General features: G+C 48.1%; 1 protein-coding gene across 6 annotated transcripts in view; it reads left to right on the forward strand.

Annotated features, from left to right (window-relative positions):
* LOC148517602 (survival motor neuron protein 1-like) overlaps window positions 1-12,440 on the forward strand; it is a 39,931-nt gene that overhangs the window by 26,486 nt on the left and 1,005 nt on the right. The gene's annotated exons all lie outside the window — the stretch shown is intronic.

Genomic DNA, 12,440 nt, shown 5'->3' on the forward strand with positions numbered 1-12,440 from the left:
ACTTTAGTCCAGGACTAGATTGACCATTCTGAATGGGTCAAGGTCTCGCCAGATAGTGTGGAAGTCCAGGATCTGATTATGGCTATTCGCCAGACTTTACAGATCTCGGACGATGCCCCTACTGGGGCAGGAAACCTCTGCATTCTTCAAGAAGCAGGCAGTTTATTTTCTTGCATTTTCACATTTTGAAGATGACCTGGGTAAAGTCAGACAAAATGTTTAAGATTCTGACAAATTTATATATCCTCTCTTGGAGGTGTCTAAAAAAAATGTATTGGAGGTGTCATCCTAGTGATAGACTGGTGAAAGCTACAGTCATCCCTACTTCAAATTTCGACAGCGCTGAGAGATTCAATGGACCGGCTATATTGAAGCCCTGTCACGTTTGGGCTATGGAGTTCTTGTTCTGGGGGATTAGAAGTCGTGGTCCCGGGTTGGGAAAGGACCCGCAGGTGAGGGGCCTGGATGTATGTCCTTCTCATTCTCAAGTACCGGATATTGGTGAGACCTGACCAAAGGTGCGGAGTCTAACCTACTGGGAGGTGTTTACCAATGACCCCTCCAAGCGGGATTTGGGTTTAAGCTGCACCCAGTAAGCAGGTCACTGCCCTTTGGTCAGGTATTTGGCACAAGTGAGAAACAGTGCAACACAATCCAGGTAAAGCCCTGGATAAAGGCACTAGGAGTCAGTACTTGGATGACATAATGAGTACGCACACTGTTGATGCAGACGCAGAGCTGGCACAGAAGAATGGCACTTAGGAAATGTACTCGGATGACGTACGGAGTACACACACTGTGGCTAAAGAGGCAGAACTGCTACAGGAAGATGTCACTTAGGAGATTGTACTCGGATGAAGTACTGAGTACACACACTATGGCTCCAGACGCAGAACTGGCACAGGAAGATGACACTACGAGATTGTACTCAGATGACGTACTCAGTACATACACTGAAGATAACACTAGGAGTGAATCACTAGAAGAAAGGAGCGTAGAACCCGGAACGCTGCAACAGCAAGTATTCACTGGAAGTAGCGACGTTGTACAGGCAACTTCCTGTTGTCCAAAGCCCAGCTAAATACCCTAAGGTAGCGGTAGTGGTCCATTGGAGGACAGTGTTAGCTGACAGCAAACAATGCTACCATTGGGTGAAGGGCTAATCAGGCGATGTAGACCGTCATGGCTGTGTCCATGACGGTAACCGCAGAAACCAAGTAACGGAGCAACACATGGATGTCCTAGCTGACCCCGGGCATATTCTTCAGCGCATCACTTGCTGCCGCATCTGGCGTCCGACCGCTCGAGAGTTCAGGGGAAGCCGGCGCAGAGGTGAGTAACGGCCGATGCTAAGGCCGCAACCTGACAAGTCCTTGTTTGCACTTGCAGAGACAGCTCTGCGGTTGTTACTGACTCTGGCTTGGGCAAACAAGGCCATGGAGAAATGGATGGATCAGTTAACACAGGGTGTACAGTCTGTGTGGATTCATCAGGCCTCCTTGTCATGCTGGATAATTAGTGTTCATTCCAGCACCCTGCACCTGTCACAACCCATCCGGTTCCTCGCTTCTGCCTTGAGTGTCGCTTTCTGCTCTCTGGGATAGAGTGATTTTATGTACTGTAGAAGCACGTCATTTCAGCCAAAGGTGGTTTTGAGTTTTCACATACAGAAAATCAGGAGATTGTTTTGCCGGGATTCATTTCAACAGTTAAATTCTTCAGAAGGGAATTTTTCTATCCATCTCTTGGGTGTGGTCAGGGCATTGCGCATTTATACATGGATCTTTTCTTTTCACAAGCTAGATAGTTTATTTGAAGCTTACAAGCAGGGCTGGCCGGCTCCAATGCAGTCTTTTGCCGTTGAATTAGATCTACTATTATGCAGGCTTATTTGTCTGAGGGACAGCCAGGTCCATATCCCATCAGTGCGGCAGGGTGCCTCGTTTGAGCAGTTGTGCAGGGGTGCTACCTGGAACTCTGGGCCTGATTCAGAGCTGAACGCTCTGACCAGAGCGCTCGCTCTGAATCAGGGCCCTCCTCCATGAAAATGGAGCGGTTTCCTGGACGCTCGTATAGTGTCACGACCCTGTCTAGTTGTTACCTTTTTGCCTTGAGACTTACCCCTGTCAGCTTCCCCATGGATCTGTGTGTGTAATTTGCCTGGAGGATTTGCTCTGATTATTGCACCTGGTCTCTCCTCTGTCTGTGAGCACTGCTAGCCCTGATTGGAATCACAGGTGTGGTTCTGATTCTCAGAGCTGCAGAGATGAATACTCCCTCTGCATGTTGTGCCTTCCACCACTCAGAATGCTATTACCAGACCACCTGTCCGTATCCACCAATTGCTGCCAGACCCATGATATATATATCCTCTCCTGATAGCATTCTGGGCCTGAACATCTCGTCTTCCCGTGGTGTATGGTTCATGCATTCAAGTCTGTCCCTGAAACTTGCTACAGCAATCCCTGGCGCTATCCAGAAAACCTGTTTCAGCTGTACCTGGCAATCCAGTAAATCTGCTGGCAGCAACCCCCGGTGCTTCCAGAAAACCTGTTACTGCCAAACCTGGTAAATTCAGTAAGCCTGTTGACAGCAACCTCTGGTGCATCCCGAAAACCTGCTACAGTAATACCTGGCATCCAGACGTCCTGTTACAGCAATACCTGTCCTGTGCTCTGCTGTTAGTCCTACTCCTGGTTGGTCCCTGGCACTCTGTAAACCTGCATCGTGTTACCCTGCCTTGCTTCCTGCTGTGGATCAACTCCTGCCCCTGTTACCTACCTATTCCCTCCCTGAACCTAAAATTCCCAAACCTACCCATTCCTTCCTGAAACCTGTTATTTCCAATTATCCTGTCCAGCCTGCAAATCCCCAAACCTACCCATTCCTTCCTGAAACCTGTTATTCCCTATTATCCAATCCAGCCTGCACCAGAGTTCTAGCCCTTGTCATAGTAAATCCAGATTACCCTGTTTAGCCCTCGTCTCAGCATTACCTGACTTCCCTTCAGCCATTGTCCACGTCATCCCAGTCCTGAGTCAAGTTCCAAGCTCATCAGTTCAGTCCACGTTGTTCCAGTCCAGAGTCAAGTTCCAAGCTCATCAGTTCAATTCAACAAGTCTTCCTGCCGGTCCCAGTCCGGTCCCTCCAGTTCCTGTCATTTATCATCAAAGGCAGTTTTCACTGCTACCCAAGTCTTGTAAATAGAGCTATTTACATTATCTGTGATTCCAGTCATGCCGGCCTCCGTTGAAATCCGATCACCACCTGAGACAGGTAACTCGCAGACACCAATTGTGACAGAATGTTCAGGCCCAACGATGGTGGCGGATCAAGCACCTATTAAGGGACTAGATGCTTTCCGTAACCTGGTCACCCGCTTGGATTCACAGGAGGCCGTACAGTATCAAGTGCTACAGCTTTTGCAAATCCTGAATAACCGGCTAGATGTTACCCAAACCTTACCTGAACCCCTAACTACCTTCCATCGGCTGCTGGAACAGCTTCAGGCTCTACTCAGCAAAATTTTTCAGATCATTCCTGAATTTCTTAGAGCTGCCTCTGTCTCGACTAAATCCTCTGCCTTGGAATCCCTAAGAAACAAGGATTCTTCCGAACCAAGTAATGTCAGACATCGTAGTTACCCACGCCGTAAGCTCTCTGTGGCCGAACGCCAGTGGCGAAAAGATTTACAGCTCTGCCTCTATTGTGGGAGTTCTGACCACTTCATTAAAGACTGTTTCCTTTGCAACTCCAGCAGTGGTTCCAACTGTCAACGTCTCAGTGCCCGTTCCGGCTCCAGCCCGGATTTTGCCCGTTCCGGCTCCAGCCCGGATTCTGCCCGTTCCGGCTCCAGCCCGGATTCTGCCCGTTCCGGCTCCAGCCCGGATTCTGCCCGTTCCGGCTCCAGCCCGGATTCTGCCCGTTCCGGCTCCAGCCCGGATTCTGCCCGTTTCGGCTCCAGCCCGGATTCTGCCCGTTTCGGCTCCAGCCCGGATTCTGCCCGTTTCGGCTCCAGCCCGGATTCTGCCCGTTCCGGTCCCAGCCCGGATTCTGCCCGTTCCGGTCCCAGCCCGGATTCTGCCCGTTCCGGTCCCAGCCCGGATTCTGCTTGCCCCAGCAGGGGACTCCAGACAGCAGCCCCAGGAGGGGCTTCAAGTCTCGTACCCCAGGAGGGGGTCTCAAGTCTCGCGCCCCAGGAGGGGGTTTCAAGTCTCGCACCCCAGGAGGGGGTTTCAAGTCTCGTACCCCAGGAGGGGGTTTCAAGTCTCGTACCCCAGGAGGGGGTTTCAAGTCTCGTACCCCAGGAAGGGGTTTCAAATCTCGCAGCCCGTTCCGGTCCCAGTCCGGATTCTGCCCCTTCCGGTCCTAGCCCGGATTCTGCCCCTTCCGGTCCTAGCCCGGATTCTGCCCCTTCCGGTCCCAGTCCGGATTCTGCCCGTTCCGGTCCCAGCCCGGATTCTGCCCGTTCTGGTCCCAGCCCAGATTCTGCTTGACCCAGCAGGGGACTCCAGTCAGCAGCCCCAGGAGGGGCTTCAAGTCTCGTACCCCAGGAGGGGGTTTCAAGTCTCGTACCCCAGGAGGGGGTCTCAAGTCTCGCGCCCCAGGAGGGGGTCTCAAGTCTTGCGCCCCAGGAGGGGGTCTCAAGTCTCGCGCCCCAGGAGGGGGTCTCAAGTCTCATGCCTCAGGAGGGGGTCTCAAGTTCCTGTTATCAGGGAGAAGTGTCTTGTGCTACAAAATCTGATTATGGTTCCTGTTCACCGTCTCCTGCATATATTGTTCCAGAAGATGACAATCTCTGTAGTCTGTTCTCAGCTTTGATTGTTGATGCTACTGTCTCTAGCTCCCCAGGACTCCTTCCAGTTCCATCAATTGGTCCGAATTCCGAACATCGGTCAGCTTCAGTTATTTCGACTCCTCGTCAATCGGAGCATCCTCAAATTTCCTCCTGCCAGGCACCTGAAAGTGCTCCACAATCCTTGAACACACAGGATTCGTCAGATACTTCACCATGCATTTATTTTGATGGGGACTTAACTCAATACTATGCCTTATTGAAACAATTCTTCGGTATGATGAATTCTTCCCTGCCATGTGGAGTCAAGTCTACTAATATTGTAGAGTTTGTTATCTCATCTTTTCATGGTAAAGCTTGGGACTGGGTTGCTCCTATTTACAACTCCAAAGATCCAATGCTTCAAAATATAAAGACTTTCAGTGAAGCTGTTGTCAAAGAATTTGGTCCTTACCCTGTAAACCAGAATTCTAGTGAAGTTCTCAGTTCCAAAATATTGTCCAAGCACTCTGTTTGTGCTACCAAGAATTCGTCCTCCACTCCTCTAAAATCCAAACAAGGTCAAGTTTTCAAGGGCCAGCGTGCCGAATTCCAGGCATCCCAAGAGAGCAGCACTTTTGAATCTGTAACCCAGAACATGACTTGTGCACACACCTCCTTGTCCCCTTTCTGCTACTGTTCCTCCCAAAATTCTGATCCTGTCCTTCCCAGCCACATATTTCCACAGGAGTTACCAAAGATTCCTGGTCCGTTGGTTGGCACAAAACGTTCTCGCAGCAAAAAGAAGAATCGGCGAAGGTCTTGAACTATCTCCTTTGTAGACTTTCCACTCCAAGTATCCCAAGAAATTGAGAATTGGGAAGATGTCTGAAAGTTCTGTTTTGGTGTCCGGAGTCCACCCATAAAGAGGGGGGTACTGTCACGACCCTGTCTAGTTGTTACCTTTTTGCCTTGAGACTTACCCCTGTCAGCTTCCCCATGGATCTGTGTGTGTAATTTGCCTGGAGGATTTGCTCTGATTATTGCACCTGGTCTCTCCTCTGTCTGTGAGCACTGCTAGCCCTGATTGGAATCACAGGTGTGGTTCTGATTCTCAGAGCTGCAGAGATGAATACTCCCTCTGCATGTTGTGCCTTCCACCACTCAGAATACTACTACCAGACCACCTGTCCGTATCCACCAATTGCTGCCAGACCCATGATATATATATATCCTCTCCTGATAGCATTCTGGGCCTGAACATCTCGTCTTCCCGTGGTGTATGGTTCATGCATTCAAGTCTGTCCCTGAAACTTGCTACAGCAATCCCTGGCGCTATCCAGAAAACCTGTTTCAGCTGTACCTGGCAATCCAGTAAATCTGCTGGCAGCAACCCCCGGTGCTTCCAGAAAACCTGTTACTGCCAAACCTGGTAAATCCAGTAAGCCTGTTGACAGCAACCTCTGGTGCATCCCGAAAACCTGCTACTGTAATACCTGGCATCCAGACGTCCTGTTACAGCAATACCTGTCCTGTGCTCTGCTGTTAGTCCTACTCCTGGTTGGTCCCTGGCACTCTGTAAACCTGCATCGTGTTACCCTGCCTTGCTTCCTGCTGTGGATCAACTCCTGCCCCTGTTACCTACCTATTCCCTCCCTGAACCTAAAATTCCCAAACCTACCCATTCCTTCCTGAAACCTGTTATTTCCAATTATCCTGTCCAGCCTGCAAATCCCCAAACCTACCCATTCCTTCCTGAAACCTGTTATTTCCTATTATCCAATCCAGCCTGCACCAGAGTTCTAGCCCTTGTCATAGTAATTCCAGATTACCCTGCTTAGCCCTCGTCTCAGCATTACCTGACTTCCCTTCAGCCATTGTCCACGTCATTCCAGTCCTGAGTCAAGTTCCAAGCTCATCAGTTCAGTCCACGTTGTTCCAGTCCAGAGTCAAGTTCCAAGCTCATCAGTTCAGTCCACGTTGTTCCAGTCCAGAGTCAAGTTCCAAGCTCATCAGTTCAATTCAACAAGTCTTCCTGCCGGTCCCAGTCCGGTCCCTCCAGTTCCTGTCATTAATCATCAAAGGCAGTTTTCACTGCTACCCAAGTCTTGTAAATAGAGCTATTTACATTATCTGTGATTCCAGTCATGTCGGCCTCCGTTGAAATCCGATCACCACCTGAGACAGGTAACTCGCAGACACCAATTGTGACATATAGCTGTGGGTGACCACCCGCAGCTATAGCGAGCGTCCATGATGATGGTCGCGATGGTCTTGACCATCGCGACCATCGGACTTGCGACGGAGACCCTGCGGTAGGGTCTCCCTGCCACAAGCCCTGGAGTGATTTTGGCTCTATCAGAGCCAAAATCACTCCCACTGACATCACTAGTGATGTCAGTGGGGCCGGCTTCAGACGGTAGGCGTTCCCATGGGAACGCCTCCGACTGGCAGGCACGCCCCCGGCACGCCCACCAAAGGGGGCGTGCTGTCAATCAACATCGACAGCTTTGGTGCGAGACCCGGAGCGATGGAAAGCCCGTCACTCCCCGGGTCTCGCGCATGCGCACGACTGAGCTCCCTCCGTCGTGCGCATGCGCAGTGGGGAACATCGACCCGCTTGCGAGCGTACTGCCGCTCACGAGCGGGTCTGAATGACCCCCTCTGTGCACACCTTTACAAAATTGTACAGTTTCCACACTTTGCTTTTACAGACGAGAGTTTAGGGAACAAAGTCTTACACACGTCAATGCCGGAGTGTACCGTTCCTTCTTGGGCTTGATTTGGGAACTCCCATTGTTTCCAGTGTCCCCCAGATAAAATGAAAGAGGACAAAAGATGATAAACTCACCTGTAAAATCAATTCCTCTGGGGGACGTTGGACTCCCTCCTTCTTGTTAATTTTGTTGTCTGTGGTACACACTTGTGTTCTCCATCAGGCTTTTGAAGAGTAAAAACTGAGCTGCAGGTGGAGATGGGAAGGGTTTAGGAGAGAGGGGAGCCCATCCTCAAGAGAATTAACAATTTAATGCCTACTCCTCAGGCTTTCCATTGTCCCCCAGATGGACTCAGAGGAGGCGAGTGTAAAATAGTAGTTTTTCCTTGTTGTGGCAGTGACTAGTAGTAGTGGATTTGCACCATTGATTGAGCAGAAAATGTTTTCCATTGGAGCCTAGTTATTTTCTACAGTTTTGGGACCTGTATTTTTACCTTGTAATGTAAATATAGTATATGAATCGTTTCCATGCGGTTTATATTGTGTACTTTGTTACGGTTGACATTTCAATCCATCTGGCTTGCCCTCAACTATTAGTAATTTTACCCAACCTAAGTTTTATATGGCCATTTGTAATTATATGTTTTATATGTACTTGTAATTCATTTATCATACTTGTACTTTTGCTGGATGCTGGGATTTGGGACAAAAATCTGCCAGCATGATTGATTTCCCAGAGTTGCGTCTGCTTTGGTGGGTTGGCTGGTTACATGCAAGGTTGTCTTAACAGCAATGTGGGCCCTGGGCAAACCCTCCTGCATGCCCATCAGACCTCCCACACATGCAGAAAGACTCTTTCTGACTGGTCTGAAGCCGGCGGATGAAATGAAACTGGGACTGAGGCAAGTACTTGTCCCAGGGGGGAATGGGGTGGGGGAGGTTAGATCGGAATACAGTGCACCGGCAGCCGGCTTACTAAAATATCACAAATTTACCAACTGGCCGCGGCTGCAGGCGGGTGGGTTGGTGGGCCCCTACAAGCTTCGGGCCCTTGGGCAACTGCCCAACAAGCCCAATGGAAGAGATGGCCCTGGTTACATGTAGTCTAATGACTGCAGATCTGTAAGCTTACAATAGGGAAGTACATATAAATCTAGAACTGGAGTTTGCACAATATACCAACTGACTTAGACACATGTCCACCAAAAGTCAATAATACGGACGAATACTAAATGAGACCATTTTGCCTAGTGTAACTTCCATAAAAATTGCTCTGCGCATGCATAAAAAAGTGGCAGCACCTATGCAGACCTGAGTGACTGTGGCACTTCATTTACGTCTTGAAAAGTGGTATGGATGAGGGGAGAGGAGAGGTGGTCCAACATAGCACAATTACAAACAGAAGCAGACTGGTACACACACATACACAAATACATACATACACACACTCTTGAAAAATCCATATATTTGCAGGTTAAAATACACAACAATCACGATGGTCGCCAGCACTAGCCAACCACTTCTGAAGACCTGATTGCAAATGCATTGCTGACACTTTGTACATTGTTTATATGTGTATTGATTTTTTTGTATATCTTTTACCTGCTATATTTGACAGATCTTTTTTTTTTTTTTTACTGAAGCCTCATAGTGAATGCGGATTTCTCAAGCAAAGCAATCAGTTAAAAACATGGGTGTAAGGATATGTGACATATGTCTGGTGTTGAAAACATTTAACATCTATGATTTGTGGCACAGTTGAAGCCATCTCTGCAGCAGATTATAATACTTTGTGACAGTGCGTTAGTCTGTGTGGATTTATACAGAAACCATTTCTCCTTGCTGCCATAACCTGTAGGAGATTACATTGTACAGGCCAATACTTTTTTAAAAAGTTCCCTTGTATTTTTTATCTGCAGTAGTTTTAATAATATCCTAATAGGGACACAGAAAAAGTTCTATATTAAAAGCATAAAGTGTGGATCTGCAATACTTTTTTACGTGTGTCTATCTAGCTCATGTGACAATGCCTGCCCACTTTATATGACAGTGCATTTGGTGTATTATTATTATTTGCGAGATATCCCCTGGGGACAGCAAATAATAAGTATAATCACTTGACTTTTATACATCTCAGGGAAGGGCCCCTGCATGTGATCTATGATACATCCGGACGTTAGCTAATTTCTTTTGCCGCGAGAATCGGAGATAAGAGATAATTATCGGGGCTAGGTAAATATGCTGCAAAGCGTGAATCTTCACTTCAGTCCGCTTGCATTCGACAGTGATCACGCTGAGCAGAAAAACATGTGGATCCCAGGGACCTTTCACTTTTAAAATAGGGGTCCTACTCCACAGTTTCTGGGTCCCATCACAATTTTTGCTTTTAAACTCCCCATATGTTATGAGATCACCCCACATACATTAAACACTCAGGACCCTATGGAAAGTCAGTCACCAAACAGCAGGTAATATTATTGTCCATGGTAATGGAATAATCTGCATCAGTCACTATAAGCAAAGAAACTAGGGACAGTGATCTTCCAAAATTTTAGTACATTTTTAAGCATACAAAACATTTTCACAGATAGAATGACAGCCTTCAAATCCATGACAGTAACTGAGGTTTCTATGTATATTCCTTTTAAAGAAACGTTTGCATCCCTCACAAGTGGAAATCCCATAATTTGGGGTATCCCTTCCCCATCCTATTAGTGTCTTCATTGGGATCTCCCCATCCCCCCGGACTGCTGAAAGGTGGGGGCAGCAGGTACTCTTTACCCGGGCCCGGCGGGGGCCAGGATCCTGCATCCTCTCTCCCTAGGCCAGCACGTGATCGCAGTCGCACCCCCCTCCGGATCCGACACCAGCGCCCCATTATTTTTTTATGAATTGTAAGGAAGAAGCCTGGCCACACCTCCACAAATTGGCCACACACCACCCCCAGTACCAGGGCTCGCCAGCAATGTCGGAAGCCCTGCAGACACCATGGCCATAACAGCACCCAAATCAATAAAACATGAAATAAGCAGAAAAGACACTGTAATTTTAGCCATCTAAATACTCTTCTTTACAAGTCCATATTTATTTAGTGTGAAAACCTAAACTTAACAGTGCAAATTGTTGTATGTAAAGGTTTTGTAGTACAACACCACAATAAAAATGTAATAAAAGGGTAAGTGAATTGCTGTGTGTATAGAGACTGATCATCATGAAGTGTGTGTGACTAATAATGTGTTTTATCTGTATAGCATGTGTCTGTGGTATCTGTGCCATAACTGTTAAGGTGCCCACACACAGCGATATTTTACACGATCTGGCCGATTCCGATGAATCGTGATGACAGATCGTGTAAAATATGGCCAAATCGTGAGGAAATCGTGAGCCCTAACTCACGATCACGATGCGATGCGCATCCCCGCTGGTCGCACATCGCATCGTCAGATCTGCCGTGCAGTAGGGCAGATCTGACAATCTGGGACCAAATGCACTGGGGAAAAAAAAAGTTAAGAAGCACGATAGATCTTATGCTTTTTACTCCAAATCGTGTGTAGGAGCTGCCGGGGGAGAGTTCAGGGGAAATCGCACACATCGTGGGATCGTGTGCAGATCGGTATGTGTGTGGGCACCTTTAGTGTGTGGGGGGCTGTATGATTGTGGGCTACCGACCATACAATGTATCGTGTGTGTGTGGGGGGATCCTACATGTCCTGTGGGGTATTAGATGGCTATGGGAGAAGAAGACACTGTGCAACCTAAACCGAGAGTATGCGAGGCCCCCCTGCGGGGAGCTGTTACCTGCTGAAGCCCATTTCTGCCCGCCCGGTGCTCCGCCTGGAGTACATCCGATGGAAGCAGAGTGCCGTGGCCCCTACTAACGACACCTGAGAGGAGTGTAGCACAGAGGTCTCAGGCGGCGTCCTGAGTGTGGCTGATGGGCGTGTAGAGGGTGGAGAGCCGGGCCCCTCCTACCTTGTCACACCTGAGAGGAGGGAAGGACGGAGGTATCAGGCGGCGATTGGGTGAGAAGTCACTGCCGCCGAGGTGATTGGTTAGGGAGATGCTGACAGCACGTCCTGCAGGACAAGGGCTACTTTTAACAGTCCCTCTCTGCCTGTAGCGCGTAAAAACGTGCTAGCGTATTTTGCAATCACTCATTCAAGGAACACCTCTATTACAGCTTGCCAGTTTTCCCCTAGATTCCTACAGAGTATAGAAATACCTCTTTTAATTTGGTGCTAATGTGCATTTTTGTACCTAATCCAAGAAATACATCCATGATCGGCCAGTCCAAACTTCACCACCACCAGAGACATTTCCATATAAATCTATGTGCTTTCCAGCTGGGCCAAAGTAGGCATGTGACCTCACTGAAGAACATTTATGTTGTGTTTTTCATTTTATAGTTCAGAAATTAACCTTGGCTGTAAATCATACTTGCATTACGAATTTGTGTGATTTCTGCAATTACACTGTGGGGCCAGCATTGTGGATGCAATCCCCCTGTACTTGTCACTTGGACCACTTCTACTGTAGATCTCAGATGGGAGGTCTCCAAAGTCAGCAAGTACAGATGTGCAGATGTGTAATCCCACATCTAGCCTAATTGCGCATTAAACATCTCTTCCAGTTGCGCTTTGCCGTGGCATGACTGTAACGGTGAGCGTCTTTTTGTGTGACTTTTTACCTTCAAATGCGTCTTATTCGCACACCGTTGACACTGTAACCTAGCATTTTGCATGCAGATGCACCTGTAGTCGCACACAGAATATAGGCATGCTGCAGAAGCTGCTTGTGCGTCCTATTCACGTCGCTGTGTGAATAAGACGCATTTGTAGGTAAAATCTCGAACGAAAAGATAAATGTGGACACATCGGTATGTGTAAACCATCCGCATCAGATAGTATATCACTTTAATTATGTTAAGCCATAATCCGAAATAAAAAAACA

Source organism: Taudactylus pleione, unplaced genomic scaffold (genome assembly GCF_031769625.1).
Source record: "Taudactylus pleione unplaced genomic scaffold, aTauple2 ptg000214l, whole genome shotgun sequence".
NCBI lineage: Eukaryota > Metazoa > Chordata > Amphibia > Anura > Myobatrachidae > Taudactylus > Taudactylus pleione.